Source organism: Dreissena polymorpha, chromosome 1 (assembly GCF_020536995.1).
Source record: "Dreissena polymorpha isolate Duluth1 chromosome 1, UMN_Dpol_1.0, whole genome shotgun sequence".
Lineage (NCBI taxonomy): Eukaryota > Metazoa > Mollusca > Bivalvia > Myida > Dreissenidae > Dreissena > Dreissena polymorpha.
Window position 1 is genome coordinate 102,804,348 of NC_068355.1, and position 21,062 is coordinate 102,825,409.

A 21,062-nucleotide genomic window follows, 5' to 3' on the forward strand; every position below is an offset into this window, starting at 1 on the left:
AAGTGTACTAATATACTACATGAATGGCACTGAGCACATGGTCGTCTATTGTACGAGCGTCTACTGCTTTAGCCTATCCCTCATAACTTAAATTTAACGACTAACGGGGCAATTGGAAAATGGCCGAAAAACAGAATCTACTCATGAAAAATTCAATACACATCCTGTAATACAAGCCATGAGATTTTCTATTGGCAAGTTATTGCGCTTAAAGCCTGTGACAGAACCCGCCCCCCCCCCTTCCCATAGAAACTTATTAACATATTTGTTATGTAAGTCATATACATTCTAACATATATATTATTATTATTATTAAACAAATACCGAAAGGTAATACTTGAAACGTGCTATTAAACAACAACAACAACATGAACCTTATCATTAATGGAAATAGCAGAGAGTTCAACGTGCAAAAAAGTTTAAGTTTTTCTCTGTGTAAAGTATCACAAGAAGTCGTTAACACCGCCATAGCCGCTCCGATATATGTTAACTAGATTATGAAATGTAGGACTTAAATGTATCTATGAGTTGGCCGTTACTGCAGCTGACGATCACTAATATGTTCGTTGGTCTGCCTGTTCGTACAAATGCAAAACCAACATGCAAATGTAACCCAGCCAGAAAAATCCCCGACCACCATGGGGATCTAACCCGGGACCTCCCAGTTCCAAATCAGGCAGATACTCTACCGCGTCGCCATAGAATCTAGCTCATATAGCAAGGCAGTATAAGTTCTCCTTATACCGAACCCTGCTACATACACCCAATCCAATTAAAATTCTACCACACACAATGAGAAATTTAACCGCTGTTACAGTTTTAATTTTGACATGTTTGTTTCATTAATAATGCTACTGTTTTAATATAGTTTAACAAAAGGGGTGGATATATAACTGTAACAGCTGGTAAATTTCTCATTGTGTGTGGTATTGTACAGTAAGAAAAAAATTTTGGTCACATTTCACAAAAAAATCACTAAAAAATTAATTAATGGTGGAATACAGTTTTTTTAATTCTAATATTTTCAATAGCACTCTCATTTCAATACTATTCACATTGCCGCTATTCTGAATAGTCATTAAATTCATACATATTTATAATTATTTCGTGTTGAAACCGTTTCAGTTACCAGTATTGTTCCTGGTTATTATTCTTTATTGGAAGTATTTTCAATTTATCTGCATATTTAAATTGCCTTTTTGTATCTATTAGAATTCTTTTCATGTTGACCTTGAAGTTGACACTTGGTCCAAACATTTGACTTTCGACTTACACAATAAATCATTACTTCTATTAGTGTAGTTTTAGTTAAAGCAGAAATGCAAGTATTTGTTAGTTGCAGATAAAATAAATTAATAATTAATACATAAAAAATAAACTAATTAAAATTGAAACTTAAAAAGTTTTAGGACAAATACAGTATCACACGAGGTATTGTTTAAGGTGCGCTTATTAGAAAGTGAAACACCTTTACGGTAAACCAAATTAGGCCTGTAATATATCCTGTCGTTGATAATTTTGCACACATTAATTACCTTAGAATATCGCATTAGTTCTTAATCGTGCTGAAACGCTTCACGCAAAGTAAATAATATACTATTTAGACTATTGATTCAATTGTTCTTGCACGTAGTGACATATACCTGTAAAAACAGAAAACCATTCTTTAATTAAATCAATATCAATGGACTAAAATATTAAATTAGAAGTAAATTTAAAGTAAATAAATGCAGATTTAATTAAATCATAAACAACAACGGGACTTCTCGGTTCCGAATCATGAAGATACTCTATCGCGTCGCTATAGAAGCTAGCTCATATAGCAAGGCAGTATAAGTTCTCCTTATACCGAACCCTGCTACACAACGAAAATGGCAAAATAATAGTTTGGTGCACACATACATAAAGCGGTAGGATAGAATTATGCATGGCTTTGCGATTCTCAAGAGGTTTAAGGCCAGAAATGTACACATTTAAGAACAGCCCTGTTAGATGTACATATGGTGGTCAACGTGAAAGTGATGCACCAGCGCCGTAGCCACGCTGAGGCACACCGAGGCAGTTGCCTCGGCTAAAATTTGCAGAGCAATGTTGAGATTACATGGAAAAAAAGGAAAATTTATGTCAAAGAATAAACTCTATTTAAGAAATTGAGACAATTCAATGAATTTAAGGCACTATGATCACAAACAAATATTATCATTGAGTACAATTGGCTCATGTTGAGGCAGATAATTATTTCATTTGAATAACTTCTATTGATGCCAAATGTCTCAGCAAAATGAAATTAAATGATTAGGAAAATCCGTATATTAAACAAAGCGTCGCACTGTACACTTCGATGTTACAATCATTGTGGACATCGGAACGTACCGAGCGAGGATCGGGTGTTTTACGGCCAGGTCTGGGTCTATTTTGGACCTAGACACACTTCGGGTGATTGGCGTTTTCGCCTTTATTGGAATTCTCCTCTTTATGGCCGGCGTCGAGTTTAATCCGGGACCGTTTCAGGTGGTAAGAATCTTTGTTTACATTAGAATTTTTAAATTATTATATCCCGCGTATTAAACTTTTTTGATATAAAGAAGTTCAAGTCTTTTCTTTTTAATAGTCAATGAAGTTGATGATAAAACTGTTAACTGACAGAAAATGATGACGCAGTGCTACAACAAAATGTTACACAAGAAAATTGAAAAAAAATGGCCAAAAACTTAACTGATTGAAGTTAAATATTTGTACTCATATTAGCAATATGCCCCTGTGACGCGATCGGTAAGGCGTCAGACTTTGGATCCATTGCCCACTATTATATTGTCACTGCGTTGGTTCAAATCCCAGTAGGTCCGTGTTTAAGTAAATGCCATCAATGATCCTTTTAATATGTGTTTATGATTGAAAACGCTTTTGATTTAATGCATTTAAATATTTCATTAAATAGCCCGATTGTGCTTTCAATCTCCAAATGAAAAACAAATCGTCCACGAATTTTTTCACGGTGAACTTGTCTGAACTACAACAGCAAGTTTGCGGAAGCTGATTTGATGTTATCTTAAGAATTAATATTTTTAATAGGTTCTTGTACATGTGAGCGGAGTTTTAGCGCATTGCTAAGGCTTTAAACGTGGACACGTTCTACTATGAAAGAGGAACGGCTCATTGGCATCGCTTTAATGTTTGTGCATAAACACATTCCAGTTGATCGAAAACAAATTCTAAAAAAGTGGGATTCGACTGGATACAGGAGAGTTGAATTAGCGTTCAATAAGATTGATATTTAAAAGTTGAAGAATAATAAAATATGTTCATGAAACATTATTCGCTAAAATGTTTGATAGATCTGTTTCTTCATATTATAAGGTAGATCTATTTTATTTTAGTATTTCAATATTAAATATGTAAAGCACATTCTATTATCCATATATATACTATGGCTTGTATGAGAGAGCTGTGTCTCAATGTTTTGTTTCTATCTGACTTCAAATGAAGTATATGACTATTTTTCTGTAGTTAAGTTTGTTACATCATTGTCACTTCAAACACCGTTTATGGTACCAGGATATAAAATTGACAATAAACTTGTAGCAGATTTTTTGTTTGTTAACTTTATTGATACCAAACGGTAATATATAGCGTCCACGATTCCGATAATTTAGGAGGTATAAAATGTTGTTTAAATGGCCTTTAAAACGCACCAGAGACGTTCTAGGGATAAAAAAAAATCCGGTGAGGCATGCCCCCGGACCCCCCTAGAAGGACCTTAGATACTGCCTCGGCTTAAAGTTGGGTCTGGCTACGGCACTGATTGAAAGTGCCATCCTGACACGGGCACTTGTAAGACAGTGAAGAAGGTTAACATTGCCCGTACCTAAGGGTGGGGTATACAACAATATAAAGACAATTAGCAATCACCATCATATTTAATGAATATTGTTGGAATATCGCATACCTATCTCACTAATAGAGCACTAATGCGCTTTTTCGGCATAGCTGTTTTACTCAGCCTTTTATCTTAATGACTTTTACATAACGCCAACAGACACGCATGAATATTTTCGAAAATTTCATAGGCTGATTCGAGATATAACCTCTGAACTTTGGCTACATCACTGTGTCTGTGCTCAGTGCAAAGGATGTAGCACTGTTCAGTGTAAGGAATTCTGGACTACCGGTACTCTCTGTAGGCTCAAACGACACAAATTGTTGCCCAGTTAAAATTACGCATTAAAATCCATCTTGCAGAATTTCAGTTTTGCTTTCAAGATGAAAAATTAATCATTAACCGAAATAGTATAGTGTCACGTTAAGAGAAAATCGTTTAATTATCCGACCACAATGTTTGCCGTACTTGGTCAGCACGTCTGGAAATCGTTCCTGAACGTCTGGATAGGCTGCCATTATTAACAAGTTTGCCATTTTGAATTCAATTTTGTATCAAAAAGCATTGTGCTAAAATGTGCTATTTACAATTCGCATTGAGATTTTTAATGACCCTCGTCATACGAAAATGGGTCTTATTCCATATGCGCCCATCATATATATAGTCCACTCAGCATGCGCATCTCTCAGTCTGGTCAGGAGATACATGATGAGACCATAACATATTGAATGATTTTATAGCGAACAGCATTGCCTCTGACCTGACTGCGCAAATGCACATGTTGGGTTTAACAAACGCTGGCCGAAATGCATAAGACCAATTTTCGCATGACGCGACTATGAACGTGTGATTTAAATGTGTCGAAAGAAAACTGCGTTTTAATCAAATATTAACATACGATATATTTCGATAGTGAAGAAATATACTCATAATAAGGCATGTGAGGACACATATGATGTGCACTCCGGTAGTATATTTTATTTATCTAATTACACTAATGTGTGGTTTGACAATGCTAACACACATTTAATGCGTTGAATATGCAACTTACAAGTGAAAAAAACACACAATAGTTTAACTTTTGTTTTCATTTTATTTATTTATTTAGAAAAGTAAATTGCAAACTTTATTTCAAAGTCAGCGTATACGCCGACTACATTTTTTAAAGATAGTTCTTGTTATATTTAGTTGTTTTCGGTATTAGTGATTATAAAGCATTTTTGAGGTTGTCTAAAGTATGCCTGTAGTAATTGGTGAACTCATGTCAAAAGTTTTATAAATTGAGAACTGTGAATATAAACAAGCTTAATCTTCTACTAACCTTCTACTAATGCGTTTGTGCTCGATTGGTCATTGTCGGCTCGGGTACTTCTTACGTGTACCCCGGGTACACTTAAGTATACTTACATGTACCCCGGGTACAGTAAATATATTTAAACGTACCCGAGAATTTTAACGCTAAATCGGTCGTTGTCGGCTTTTTTTAAATTAATTATTTTAATATTTATGTCAATTTTCTGTTAAATGGCCTCTATATTATAAAAACTCATACTTAAAAAGCATGTTGATACATTTAAAAAAAAAGAAGTTTGTTTCGTACTTACGGTAATCGGTAGCGCGTTTTACGACATCGGATTTTGGGCGAGAATAAAACTCGGGTACAGTCTAATGTCGGTCGGGTACGTTTTAGGTTTTTTTAACCGTACCCAGGGTACATGTAAGTATACTAACATGTAGCCGGGGTACATGTAAGTAGTACTCGAGCCGACAATGACCAATCGAGCGTTGCGTAGCATCCGTAAATACAAAAGGTTGCCGCTATCTGTTGAGAACAAAAGAAAGTTTCCCTGAAATCCCCGCTGTAGAAGCATGAACGAGCTAGGTTACGAAACAGACCATTTGTATTATTATTATAATTAATTGTTTGTTATAGTCGGTTTAAGCAATCATGAAGCATTTTTGTTGTGGTCTATCGTATCGCTGTAGTTATTGTTGAACTCATGTTAAACGTTTTGTAAATTGGTATTTTATAAACAAGCGTAACCTTATACCAATGCGTTGTTTTAACGAATCTATTAATAGCCTCAGATTATGAATGACCTGTACTACGTCATTGAGGTGTATGTGAGAGCAAGGAACGACAACTTTGCGTGGAGATTGCCGTGCAATTGGACTTTCCCTTGTTTATCGACAGCCGCATCTATTAATAGCCTCAGATTATGAATGAGCTGCTACGTCATGAAGACGCAGCAGAAAATGAACTATCATTGTTTATTGACTCTTTTCTATATAAGCTCCGTTTGAAACTATTACATTTAACGCGATATTCATATAATGTTTCCATTTGTGAATGAACAAAGTTTGAGAACTCAAACCTGTTGCATAAATTATACAACTCTTTCTCGCGCGGATGTGGAAGTTATGTGGCTCTCCGTAGATAAGCCGAACCGACTTGAAATTTTGCGTCTGCATTATTTGTGAGCTTACACCCACAAATAAAAATGTATTGTTCAGAACCTTCAAAGAAGGTGACAAATTTGAGTAGCACGAAGCAAGCTTATTCTGGAATGGTTTGCGACATACACATTTCATATAATGTTTAATACATACGATATATTATATGTAATATATACGGGTCATCCACGTGTAGGACATAGTACTCGAGATCTTATTTTGAACATTTTTAAACCGATATTGTAAGAAGTGTGACATAACTTGAAAGTGAATGAATGCTTTGCATTTGTGATATATTTAAGAAGGCCCAACTAGCAAACATTTCATTTAAGAAAACCAACAAAACTTACACATCTTAAAAACGAATTTTTTGTAGCAGCTAGAAATATGCCTTAGTGTTGCTCAAATAAACAGAATAAGACCTTTAACCCATTTATGCCTAGTGGACTCTCCCATCCTTCTAAATTGGATCAATTTATTTCCAAAATTAGGGATGTCTAGAATATTTATTTCAATATTTACAATATTTCAAACAGAAATTCCTGTAGGCAAACAGCGCAGACCCTGATGAGACGCCGCATCACCATGCGGTGTCTCATCTGGGTCTACGCTGTTTGCAAAAGCCTTTTTTCTAGACGCTATGCATAAATGGGTTAATGTCCTTTATTACTTTCGTGGCCTAAGAAACAACGAATAATTACGTGAAACTCATGAACCCTCAAGTATATCACATCGTTTGGAAACCATGTCAAAATTGACATGTTCTCCGACTAATTTACACGATATAATTGCAGTCGCCATCCCTTAAAGACTTGTATTCAACTATCGCGCAACAAGTTAGCAGTCATCATCATAAGCAGTCGGTTTATCACGTGATAGTCAAGATGGCGACGTCAATACAGAAACAGGTATTTTTCGCCGTTTTATACCCTTTATTACTTGTTTTTATGTTTTAAATAGCGCTCACTCTCCAGCCATATCAGTAAGACTGCGTATCTCGACTTAACTCGCTGTGAATTTTCTTAGTTGAGTTGTAAGTAGGGCATCCCGTTAAGAACTTGCGGAGCGAGTAATGTCGCGATAAAGAGCGAATACGCATGTATTACTGTAATACGAAATGAACACAAGTAACTTGCTTGCTGATATGGCTGGAATGTGAGCGGCTTTTACACAATTAAACAAGTGATAAAGGGTACCCAACGGCGAAAAGTACCTGTCTCGGCAACTCGACTTTCACGTGATTACCAACCCTGATAATTTCATCACTGACGTACATTAAGTATTCAAGAAAAGCACTGCCCGACGAACAGTTATTACAAGGGTATAGGAATATTAATTTACAGACTTCGGGCGGGAATGACAAATCGCGATGATCTAATGTATATCAATTTCAGTTCAAGTAATGTAACATATTGCGTTAGTCCGTGTGCCAAACTAATCGATTGTTTGACGCCTGATGTCGGTTTTCCGGTTGTTGCGGTTAGATTCAAATAGCTTGTGAAATATGTGTACGTTGGACTAGATTATCTGGCATTTGTTTATGATCTCACTTGAATCATACATAGAAATCGTGCGGCGCATGAAGGAGTCCGAAATTCGACAATGCTTTACCATTTATTCAAATTGCACCAATGTCTATTTTAAAAGTAGCATGGGAACATGTTACGAATCAAAGCGTGTTACATACGAGATTGTGGCTTGGCAACCTTACGATAAAACAAGAAAAAGGTCGTTCTCATCTTACAGACCAAGACGTCTTCATTCGACACAGGAACCATGGCTCTGGTGTATCTGTTCTTTGCAATTGGTTTTGTGTCAGGTAATCGTATTGAACTATTATTTCATCAATAATTTTTAAAAAAGCTTATCATAAAATTTCATTTAGCCATTTTAGTATGTTTATTGAAATAAAAATTAAACCAAATGTATCTTATATCAGTATGCATTACTCTTAGTGTTTTATTAAATCAATTGCCTATAATAAGTTGTCAAATAATCGTTATTTTTTACAACATCAACCAACCATTTCGATTCGTTTAATTAGTTTTCGTGCAATATTTACATTTCAATTCACTATAATTTGTTATAAATATAGCTTATTTAACTTAACTTTTAGAATCACCTTTTCGAGATTCATTATAATTCACGTGTTACTATCCACTAGACCATTATTTAAGGCATGTTGCCATTAGCCTATTCCATATCAATAAGTACCATGTAGCACAAACGTGCGCAAAGCAGTGGTCCATGACTCTATTTGGACGTGTTGATCACGAGTTGTAATTATCAAACATTATTATTGTGGAATACTGTTATTCATATATGAACACAGCGCCAGAACCCCACCCCCATGTGGACTGCAACCATGACCCACAGCATTGCATACAAGTGGCGTTAGTAACGACTTATCCGAAGGAATGCGAACGTATTATTTATTACCTCCATGATTGCCATAGTTATGTGATCGATCATGTATGTGGAACCGACCAGAATACGTATCCTAACAAGTGAGTATATAAGTGAAATGAAAATGTGATAGGTAATTACGTTGCATTACTCCACTATAACTAACCGAATCAAAACGATAATTTAATATGAATGCTTGCAGGCGGAGCTGTAAATAAAGGGTTAATAGTAGTGCAATGGTTAAACTTTGTAAATCGTATACTGTACCTTTGGTACACCAATGATCAAGCATCATTTTCCTCGAAAATGTTATTTAAAAGCATTGTTTTCCGACGTGCTTTCGTCATTGACTTGTGTTGCATATAAACAATAAGGGAACAAAATTAAAAAGGGTTTGTGTCGATGCCCATTTTGTTACACTGTCAAATATGTATTTGATGGCGTTACTTATATTCATAGATACGTAAATATATCGTGATACAATGTGTTATTGTTCGTCATGTGAACATATATAGCTGAAATAGACGATATAGTTGTTTGCTGCCGGGGCAAACAACTAGATAGAGGCAAATAGATATGTAAATGTGTGATTTCTGTCAGTTTTTAAAGAAAAACAAGGAATTTCCCCAAATGCAGCGTTCTTAAATGTTTATGAATTTCATATAAATTAGTTAATGACCACACAGTTTTCTAGGTGAGATTTAAGAAACCAATATTGCAGCGCCATGCTGGGTAATGAAAGGATTGCGGATTTCAAAAATAATTACCGGTACTGGGGCTATGGGGATACTCATTGTCTTACCAATACGGCCGTCATAGTCTCCGTCGTCTAGACCCGAGCAACACTACCATAAACCAAGATATCGTGGAGTGGTCTGAGACAGAGTGTAGAACAGCAATCCAAACAAACAGACGCTTTATATAAGACGCAAAGAAGAGTTTTTGCAATTTTAACATTGACTTATCATTAACCTTGTATCTTTTTTGTTGAAACACTATTGATCAAAATAGAAGAAAGAGATAAATACTTCGTGACATTTGTTTTTGATATATTTTGTGATATATCTGTAATGACGTGGAATTAATGTGTACATTTTATTGCGTTGCTTCGTTTTAATTGTTCAATAATATATGCATATAAAGCTGTAACATGTTTTCTTAAATGTTTAGATGCGAGCTTGCTAAAGCAAGATGTCACACACTCAATCTCGACCATGGGGTCCATGTACTTGCCCTAGCACACGAGGGTAGTTGCAGCTCGACCACTCAAATACATGGTAATGTCTCATATATACACATTACGATAATAGCAGCACAATATTAATTTTTGCAAATCGAATCGTTGACCCGATACATAAGATACAACAAATGTTGGATTTCACATTAATGCCTTAATCACAGTTTACATTGCGCAAATAAGTGTATGGTGTATATTTAATTTAAAACCGGTGACAACCGTGTTTAAGATTGCAATTTTGTCAATTTTGATCAGGTTGTTTTTGCTTTCTAACATTGGCATGTAGTTGAATTTTGAAAATTGCACGAGGAACCGCGTGCAACGAATGCTCATGTAATATATGCTCTGTAGATTCATGGAAAATATTGAATTTTGTTTTTTTTAAATTTCATTTTTGACGATATTGGAACAGCAGCGTCCAAGGTTTGATAACCAGTAAAATCAAAGCGCTGAAGGCACTGAAGATGTTCGCTATTGCATAATTCAACACGCAATTCATTTTTGAAAATCAATCGCAAGTTTGAAATGAACACACGCCATTCAACTTTATAAAGTGTGTGTCATAGCGAACGGGTCGAGTTTTGTGTGCACTTTTTATCATCCTTATTATTTCATAGAAATAACTAAGACAAAATAAAAACAACATGCTTTTTGGAAGTTCTGAAAGCATAGAAAGTATGATGAAAATGGTAATGATAACTTAATATAAAGAAAATTTGCAGTCACCATATTAAAGGAATATTTTTTTCTTATATCAAATGACTATCTCACCAAGAATATAAATTCATAATGAAAGTTCCGTGTACAAAACTTTTGATTTTTGACACCATATACAAATTCAAAATGTACAACAATCTTCGTATCTTCTATATGGAGGAATAAAAGTATATAAACATTGCTGTTTATGCTTTACTTATTACCCGAGCAGTTCACACGGTGTCAACAACGCTAACATAAACATAGGTATAGAGCACTCATGCGCTTTTAGGCGTAGCTGTTTCAGTTTTCATCTTAGTGACTTTTACATAACGCCAACAGACACGCATGAATATTTTCGAATATTTAATAAGCTGATTCGAGATACAACCTCTGAATTTTTGCTATATCACTGCGTATGTGCTCAATTCAAAGGATGTAGCACTGTTCAGTGTAAGGAATTCCGGACTACTCTCTGTATGCTCAAACGACACAAATTGTGGCCCTGTTACAATTACGCGTTACAATCCATCTCGCAGAATTTCACTTTCGCCTCCAAGATGAGAAAACAATCATTAGCGAAATAGTATAGTGTCACGATAAGAGAAAATCGTTTAATTATCATACCACAATGTTTGCCGTACTTGGTCAGCACGTCTGGAAATCATTCCTTAATGTGTGGATAGGCTGCCATTATTAACAAGTTTGCTATTTTCAATTCAATTTTGTATCAAAAAGCATTGTTCTTAAATGTGGCATTTTCAATTCGCAATGAGATTTGTAATGACCCTCTTCATGTGAAAATGGGTCTTATTCCATATGCGCCCATCATATAAATAGCCCACTCAGCTATCACTCCTTCTGGTAAGGAGAAACATAACATATTGAGTGATTTTAAAGCGAACAGCATCGCCTATGGCCTGACTGCGCAAAAGCACATGTTGGGTTTAGCAAACGCTTGCCGAAACGCATAAGACCCATTTTCGCATGACGGCGCTATTGACGTGTGATTTAAATGTGTCGAAAGAAAACTGCGTTTAAATCAAATATAAACATACGATATATTATTCTCACACGGACTCCCCTTTGTTTATCGCCAGCCTCAGATTTATGAATGAGCTGAGCGAAAATACTACGTCACGCACACGCAGCAGAAAGTGGACTATTTTAATCATTCATAAACAATCTCCTCCGCGGCACGTACAATACGATCATTGTTTATTGATTCTTTTCTATAAAACACCGTTCGAAAATATTGAATGTAACACGATATTAATATAATATTGCCATTTGTGAATACACATAATTGGAGAATTCAAACCTCTTGCATAAATTATACAACTCTTTCTTGCGCGGATACGCAAGCGGGTATTGGGTTAATCATACCTAGTCGTATCGACCTGAATTTCACACTAAGCACTTTAGACGGGCGCTAAAGCGCCCATCTAAAAATGTATATGGTAATAGGTCAAGTACATTATTTCACTAAATTTAGGTCAGATCTCAACGACGACCACGACAAGCCATGTAACAAATACACCGTCTACAACTACTGCAAACAACCAGCCTCAAACTTCCGACGGTGCAATGTCGACAACTAGAAACCCCGCATGCGCCAAATTCGGTAAGATATTACACATTCATAAAATGCTTTTTTAGAAGTTTTGTTTTTTAAAAAGCATATTCGAAATAAATGGTTATGACAAATTTCACCGAAAGTTGATTATGGACATATGCAATGACGTATTCTCATCGCAATATCAGGGGATAATTTTAAGTTTAAAGTTATATTTGACATTATAATATTGAATAAGAACCGTTTTCGTTTACAAATGTAACCTGGTCAATTATTCTGGCAACCCGGACAATGCAGGGAAGGCTCGGATGATAGTGAAAAAACACCAATATAAGACTCGACGATTTAAAGTTAAGGAAAAGCACGGCCAATACGAAATTCGACCATTAACAATTTAGGAATAGCTCGTCTAAAACGAGATGACATTTTAAGACGCTAGTTTGAACATGCTTAAAAGCTTAGAAATGCAGATTCAATGAAACCGTTTTTATTGTCAACAATATTAAATAAAGAAAACATCTGCGGACATTGCCTACCAGCGAGGAATAGGCCCAGCGAAATTCTGACAACAACGACACAAACAACATATAATGACAGATGTGCTTCCTTTGAAATCTTTGAACTGATGTTTAATCTGTTGAGATTTTAGCCTGCAGAAAAGAATTTTCCAACGTTGCTGCAACGTTGTATTTAGGTTGCATTCAAACGTTGCAGTTTGGTTGTCACAATGGTGTATATGAAAGTTTTCCCGACGTTTTTTTCCAACGTTGCTGCAACGTTGTATTTAGGTTGCATTCAAACGTTGCAGTTTGGTTGTCACAATGGTGTATATGAAAGTTTTCCCGACGTTTTTTTCCAAACGTTGCTGCAACGTTGTATTAAGGTTGCATTCAAACGTAGTATTTTTTAATTCTTTTTTTTAAATAATATAATTAAAAAAAAATAAACAAACGAGTCCGTTTTCTAGACAGAACCAGTGCTTGGTGTCTACAGAGGAGATAATAAAACGCTCCCCGAGTAGGAATCGTACTTTATAATAATACAGTTCATGCATAGCATCAATGAAAAAATGATTTCTTGTAAATTTTAGAAAATCATATTTTTTAATTTTACAGATCCGTTGCTTAAACTTAAAGATGCTAAAGATGAACTTTAACTCAAAATCGTCGGATGAAATATTTTGTTTAAGTTGTGTTTTGCATTAAAATGGTAGAATCTAGTTTCAAAGTTTCAACAAAAAATTAATAGTCAACATTTTTGTCTGATACTTTCAATTGTCGCCGTGGTGTTGTGGATGAGGTGTCCGCCTAGCGATCGGGAGTTGGTGGGTTCGATTCCCACTCGGGGAGCGTTTGATAACCTACTCTATAGACATCAAATAATGGTATCTTTCTAAGAAACGAACTCGAAAATGTCCATAACTGTCGATATAAGTCATAAAATGTCGATACTAATCAAAAGAGCGGTTGGCAGTAAATATATTTTTTTTAATTTTATATTATTTAAAAAAATAGAATTTAAAAATACTGCGTTTTAATGCGACCTAACTACAACGTTGCAGCAACGTTGGGAAAAAACGTCGCAGCAACGTTGGGAAAAAACGTCGGCAAAACTTTCATATAGACCATTGGTACAACCAAACTGCAACGTTCGAATGCAACCTAAATACAACGTTGCAGCAACGTTGGATGCCCACTGGGCATGTATGCCAGTGCTTTAATGGTGAATGTTTCTGCCGATTGTAGGTAGTACTATTTCAAAATATCAAAATGTAACAAATCGTAAACCGCATATAAGATTTTGTTCTCCTTGGTCATGATTTACAGATCCTACAGTCAGACCATGTCGAGACGCTTCAGTGTGCAGCAAACCGCATATGAAGGAAGTGCTGTGTCCTGATCCTGACCAGGCTCACTACTGTCCAGTCACATGCGGATGTTGCGTGCCTGAAACGGCTGAAATGATTGGATAGCTTGCATTATGTTACCCTGTGACGCTGACATCGCAATAAATCATTATCAGAAAATGCTAATAAACATACCTGCTGAAATATCACAGTTTTAGCGCAAAACACTGCACGGTGTCGTTGTGCTTGGATGCAGTATTGCGTTTCAATTAAGTGCGGTGACAAGTTTTTTGTTTTTCATTTTATTGTTTCTTTCGAGAGAATACAGAGCCGGGAAACTGTATATGGCCTTGTCAAGGAATGTGTTAGAATAAAAGACAAGTATGATTTTGCATAAATAGCTGACTCATTAAAAATCTTTTCAAACTCTTAAACCAAATAAACAGTAAGTTTTAAACTGAAACTAAAATTGGTATATGAAGTGGGTCATCTGTGTTCGTACCTAGTGTTTTTTACCAAAGACTAGTGCAATACGAGTATGTTGCGTTGCCTTTAATTTTATCAAGACGGTTAATAAGCCAAACACAATTGATTAAATGTTCGTCAGATTTTCCACGATTCAAAATCGTAAAATATAATACAGTTATACATTTTCTTTATTGATTCAGCGAAATTCCTTCTTCCCAGAAACTGGACTGTTTAAAGCGAGATTATACGATTTTGTCAGATATTTATGAATATATATAAAATGTGTAAAACACTTATAATATATATATTTCAATATAAATTAAAATATAAGTTAAGAAGAACATGTGTCGAAAAATGCGAAATAAGCCAGGTATTTAATTCTGAAATTGAAAACGGCTGTACAGCCGAATTCGCCAGCATGTATACCATACATGTACGATGTGAATCTAAACTTAGTTTAACGGTTTATTTGAATTCTTGCAACGATATCTATTCATACGACACATGAACACTAACTCCGATCCGAATACAAAGACGAATGCTTCGGTTATTGTAGGGAAATGTGTACGTCACAATCGGCTGGGGGCGCTTATTTGTCTTTGCTGCATTTTATGAAATTCGGCTTTTCTGTATAATTTTTCTGCGTTGAATAAGACCGAGATCGTGAAAATCGCTGCAAAATTGATGAAGATATGGCTGTTCAAAGCGATGCACCCCGTTTTGGGGGTGATTTTGAGTTGCATACCTTGTTATATATATATATTTGATAGTGATTTTTTTTTTCATAAACATAGGTATAGAGCACTCATGCGCTTTTAGGCGTAGCTGTTTCAGTTTTCATCTTAGTGACTTTTACATAACGCCAACAGACACGCATGAATATTTTCGAATATTTAATAAGCTGATTCGAGATACAACCTCTGAATTTTTGCTATATCACTGCGTATGTGCTCAATTCAAAGGATGTAGCACTGTTCAGTGTAAGGAATTCCGGACTACTCTCTGTATGCTCAAACGACACAAATTGTGGCCCTGTTACAATTACGCGTTACAATCCATCTCGCAGAATTTCACTTTCGCCTCCAAGATGAGAAAACAATCATTAGCGAAATAGTATAGTGTCACGATAAGAGAAAATCGTTTAATTATCATACCACAATGTTTGCCGTACTTGGTCAGCACGTCTGGAAATCATTCCTTAATGTGTGGATAGGCTGCCATTATTAACAAGTTTGCTATTTTCAATTCAATTTTGTATCAAAAAGCATTGTTCTTAAATGTGGCATTTTCAATTCGCAATGAGATTTGTAATGACCCTCTTCATGTGAAAATGGGTCTTATTCCATATGCGCCCATCATATAAATAGCCCACTCAGCTATCACTCCTTCTGGTAAGGAGAAACATAACATATTGAGTGATTTTAAAGCGAACAGCATCGCCTATGGCCTGACTGCGCAAAAGCACATGTTGGGTTTAGCAAACGCTTGCCGAAACGCATAAGACCCATTTTCGCATGACGGCGCTATTGACGTGTGATTTAAATGTGTCGAAAGAAAACTGCGTTTAAATCAAATATAAACATACGATATATTTCGATAGTGAATAAAGATACTCATAACAAGGCATATGAGGACACATATGAAGTGCTCTCCCGTAGTATATTTTTTATTTTACTCACACTAATGTGTGGTTTGACAATGCTAACACACATTTCATGCGGTGAATATGCAGCTTACAAGTGAAAAACACAACACAATAGTTAAACTTTTGTTTAATTGTATTTAATTATTTAGAAAAGTAAATTGCTAATTTTATTTCAAAGTCAGCGTATACGCCGACTACATTTTTAAAAGACATTTATTGTTATAAATATATTTAATATAATATATTAGGTTGTTTTCGGTTTTAGCGATTAAAAAGCATTTTCGAGGTTGCCTATAGTATGCCTGTAGTAATTCATGAACTCATATCCAACTGTCTATGTATTGAGAACTGTGAATATAAACAAGCTTAACCTTCTACTTTCCTTCTGCTATTGCATTCGTATTATTATTATAAATTGTTCGTTATATTCGGGTTTAGCAATTATGAAACTTTTTTTTGTCTATCGTATCGCTGAAGTTATTGTTGAACTTATGTTCAACGTTTTATAAATTGAGAATATAAACAAAGACCTATAGATAATATGGGTCTTTGATATAAATAAGCGTCAACTTTTTCCCGAATCTCTCATTTTACGACCTGTACTACGTCATTGAGTTGTTTTCGAGAGCGTAACCTATTGCGTTGTTATAACCCGTAAACTTTCCTTTGTTTATCGACAGACGCATCTATTAATAGCCTCATATATCATGAATGCCAAAACAACCGGGAAAAAGAACCACGTGACCAAATAGGACGCAAAACGCAAATACCATGCGACTACGACTTTTATTATGTAAGAAAGCTCCGCAATTCCTTTGAAGTCGGAGCCTTGTGATTGCTATTTCTTAAATAATTGACCTCTAACTGAAGTAAGCAAAGGAAACGCAGCACCTATAGGTCCCTGCTTCTATGTGCGAAGGCAGATTGAATTTTACTAATGTATGGTTTGCCTATTATAACACACATTATAATGCGGTAAATATGCGACTAACAAGTAAAAAACACTATAATTAAACTTTTGTTTTGAATTAAGTTATTTAGAAAACAAAATTCCAAACCTTATTTCAAAACAGCAAGACTACATTTTTTAGAGAATATTATTGTTATATTTAAATGTTTTTTTTAACAGTTTCAGCGATAGTGAAACATTTTTTTATGTTGTCTATCGTATCCCTGTAATAATTGTTGAACTCGTGGTCAACGTATTATTAATTGAGACCTGTGAATATAAACAAGCGTAACCTTATACTACTGCGTTATTCTCACACGGACTCCCCTTTGTTTATCGCCAGCCTCAGATTTATGAATGAGCTGAGCGAAAATACTACGTCACGCACACGCAGCAGAAAGTGGACTATTTTAATCATTCATAAACAATCTCCTCCGCGGCAAGTACAATACGATCATTGTTTATTGATTCTTTTCTATAAAACACCGTTCGAAAATATTGAATGTAACACGATATTAATATAATATTGTCATTTGTGAATACACATAATTGGAGAATTCAAACCTCTTGCATAAATTATACAACTCTTTCTTGCGCGGATACGCAAGCGGGTATTGGGTTAATCATACCTAGTCGTATCGACCTGAATTTCACACTAAGCACTTTAGACGGGCGCTAAAGCGCCCATCTAAAAATCTTCACAATGGCGACCTATGTAAAAGACCGAGCCAGTCCGATTGAGATAACTCGATTTTTCAGTTACTTCCCTTGGCATTCGTCACTGCGCAAGAGATTGCTCGTTGATTTTTATTGATAACATTCTCCCAATCGTGATACATCGGCTATCTCGGATTCCTCCGTAAGATAGGCCTCGTGGCTAACGGTCGCCATATTGCCTTGTATTACTACTTTACTACCCAAAAGGTTGTCAGTCTATTGTTATGAGGCTGTATACGATGCGCGTTGAACTAGCGCCAAACTTTTTACCGAAACTTTGATATAAATAGCACTATTAACGTTCATTTGTGTTGCATTTTGACCTATTATCCAAGTGATTTACTTTTCCATTATTATTTAATCACCCTATCATCCAATTTTTAAGATGAAATTACGGTGTTTACAAAACCAACCAAACCGAAAGTGAAACTGGATGCATTACGTTTCGCGATGTAAACATTAAATATTTGTTCAGTTTGAGGAAGCGAATCGATAATAGACGTTGAAATATGTATGCAATACAGACTATCATTGCCGATTGTAGTACTGGCTAAAAAATACCTTTTATGACAGGTCATGTATACTGTAGAACGTTAATCAAATAGTGACCATAAATCACTACAAATGTCTGGGTTGTTCATTAATATAATTAATGCACGTTTCTGATCTAATTGCCTGTATCTAAGTGTAATTAATATGGTATTGATACAATTAAAACTTTTTTTTTCATAAATTAACATTACATGTTTTATTTTTATCATTTAGGGAATATATAATTGTATCATTATCATCATTAAATATTCTGAAAATGATCTAAATTATCATGATTACTTTAAAGTAGAATTTTTGAATTTTACTCATTGTTTTTAATGAATTTGCACATTTGCTTGATTCAAAATAAAATGTATTAATAAGGGTTTCAGTTGTTAGTTTTAACCCATTTTTAGTTCGATTAAATTTAAAGTACTAACTACGTACATGTATGTGAAATGCTCTTGAGTTCGTTTCCTGGGCCTAGAACCAGTACTTGGGTGTCTCTTGGAGATTTCTTAAGAATGCTCCCACACAGGGGATCAAACCAGTGACCTCCAGATCATTAGGTGGACACCACATCCATTACACATCAGCGACCTTTAATTAGTAAATTACTTTAGTATTGCAGCATTATATAATGTAATGTTGCTACATATTTTTGGAAAATGATTAATGTGCAGTACTAAATAAATCTAAATGCATACAATTTTAATTGTGTATATTGTGTGATTGTTAGTTACAAATTCCCTTTTTACAGGTATACTGGATTATGAAAGACTGATAAACATAAAATTGACAACTCATCTCCCCAACGATACTTTGTGTGGCTCATTCTCGGAACAAACCCATAGTCAGTGAGAAAACTACAGTGTAAAAAGACCACTTGATTGTGACAATTATGGCTGACCAAGCAAATGTTATCATTTAAAATAAAGAAAACTTCCAGTTCAATATACATTTTATACCAATTATGACATTGGCCAACACAGAAAATAATTATAAGGTTGATTTTCTCAAAATTGACTGTTACAATTGGATACTGTTTTAAGCTTCACTCTACTTTGTCTGAAAATAAAAGTCCTAAATGATGTAATAGAAACATACATATTTAATTTTTAGTTTTACAATGATATATATATATACATATATTATAATATCTTTTTATTGATGGTCAATCAATTTAAGTTTAACTAATATATACATACACATTTTATACATGTGTATGCTTTGATTTTTTTTCTATTGAAGCCAAATTTATATCCTATTAGATAGATAGATAATATCACAGCAGTATTCCTAGTTTGTCTGCAAGTACTGCAGAAATCATGGACTATTATTTTACTGAGTCAGCCTTAATCTTTATATTATAATTGTTAAAACAGATTAAAATGTGCATTATACAATTGCGGATGCATCAAGATTAAAAAATGGTACATGTATAAATTAAAAAAGAATCAATAACAATCAGAAACTGTGCATTTTTTTCAGTATTGTGTGAAAGGATTTGAAGTAATTATGTGTTTTTGAAATATGATTTATGTGAATTTGAATAAATATATAAAATTAGTGATTTTCTCAGACAAAACTGTTAATTACATTCTAAAGTATTCAGAATGTATTATTGTAATATTCATTCGAATTTTTTAGTACAAAAAATACTTTTCCCTGGCATTTGTATTTATAGTAATTGCATATTTTATAATTCTGACAGCATTTATAAACTGTGTTCATGCAAGCATGAAACCGGTTTCATTTTTTGAGTATTTAAACAAGAGGGCCATGATGGCCCTGTATCGCTCCACTGCTGAAAAAAGGCTGAAACAAATTTCTCTGCATGTGCAAATACTTAAATATAGGCCCTATTTAAGCACATGTACACTTTTGTGACCTTCTGGGCTGGGTCAAATTTAACCCCAGGGGCATTATTTGAGCAAATTTTGTAGAAGACTACTATATCTCACTACATACAAAATGTGGTAGCCCTAGGTCCTAGAGTTAAGGACAAGAATATTTTTAAAGTTTTCACAAAATAAGCAAGATATAAGCGTATATAATGTTCAATTTTGTGACATGCGGGTCAGGATCAAATTTGACCCAAAGGGCATAATTTGAACAAACTTGGTAGAGGACTATAAGATGTTACTGCATACCAAATTTGGTAGCCCTAGGCCTAATGGTTATGGACGAGATTTTTTTTTAAGTTATCACAAAATAGGCATTATATAAGCATATGTTCAATTTTGTGACCCCCGGGGCAGGGTCAAATTTGACCCATGGGATTAAATTTGAACAAATTTGGTAGAGGACTATTAGATGTCACTATATACCAAATTTGATAGCCCTAGGCCGGATTGTTATGGACAAGAATTTTTTTGAAGTTTTCACAAAATAGGCCTTATATAAGCATATGTTCAATTTTGTGACCCTCGGGGCAGGGTCAAACTTGACCCCAGGGGCATAATTTGAACAAACTTGGTAGAGGATTAAAGATGCCACTACATACCAAATTTGGTAGCCCTAGGCCCAATGGTTATGGACGAGAAGATTTGTAAAGTTTTCACAAAATATACCCTATATAAGCATATGTTCAATTTTGTGACCCCCGGGGCAGGGTCAAATATGACCCCAGGGGTATAATTTGAACAAATTTGGTAGAG

At 34.9% G+C, this 21,062-nt stretch overlaps 1 long non-coding RNA gene across 1 annotated transcript; it reads left to right on the forward strand.

Annotated features, from left to right (window-relative positions):
* Positions 1 to 18,085: 18,085 nt before the first annotated feature.
* Positions 18,086 to 19,358, forward strand: LOC127865259 (uncharacterized). The gene is made up of 2 exons (XR_008042548.1): positions 18,086 to 18,444; positions 19,163 to 19,358. It is a non-coding gene; the product is annotated as an uncharacterized LOC127865259 (long non-coding RNA).
* The last annotated feature ends 1,704 nt before the right edge of the window (positions 19,359 to 21,062 follow it).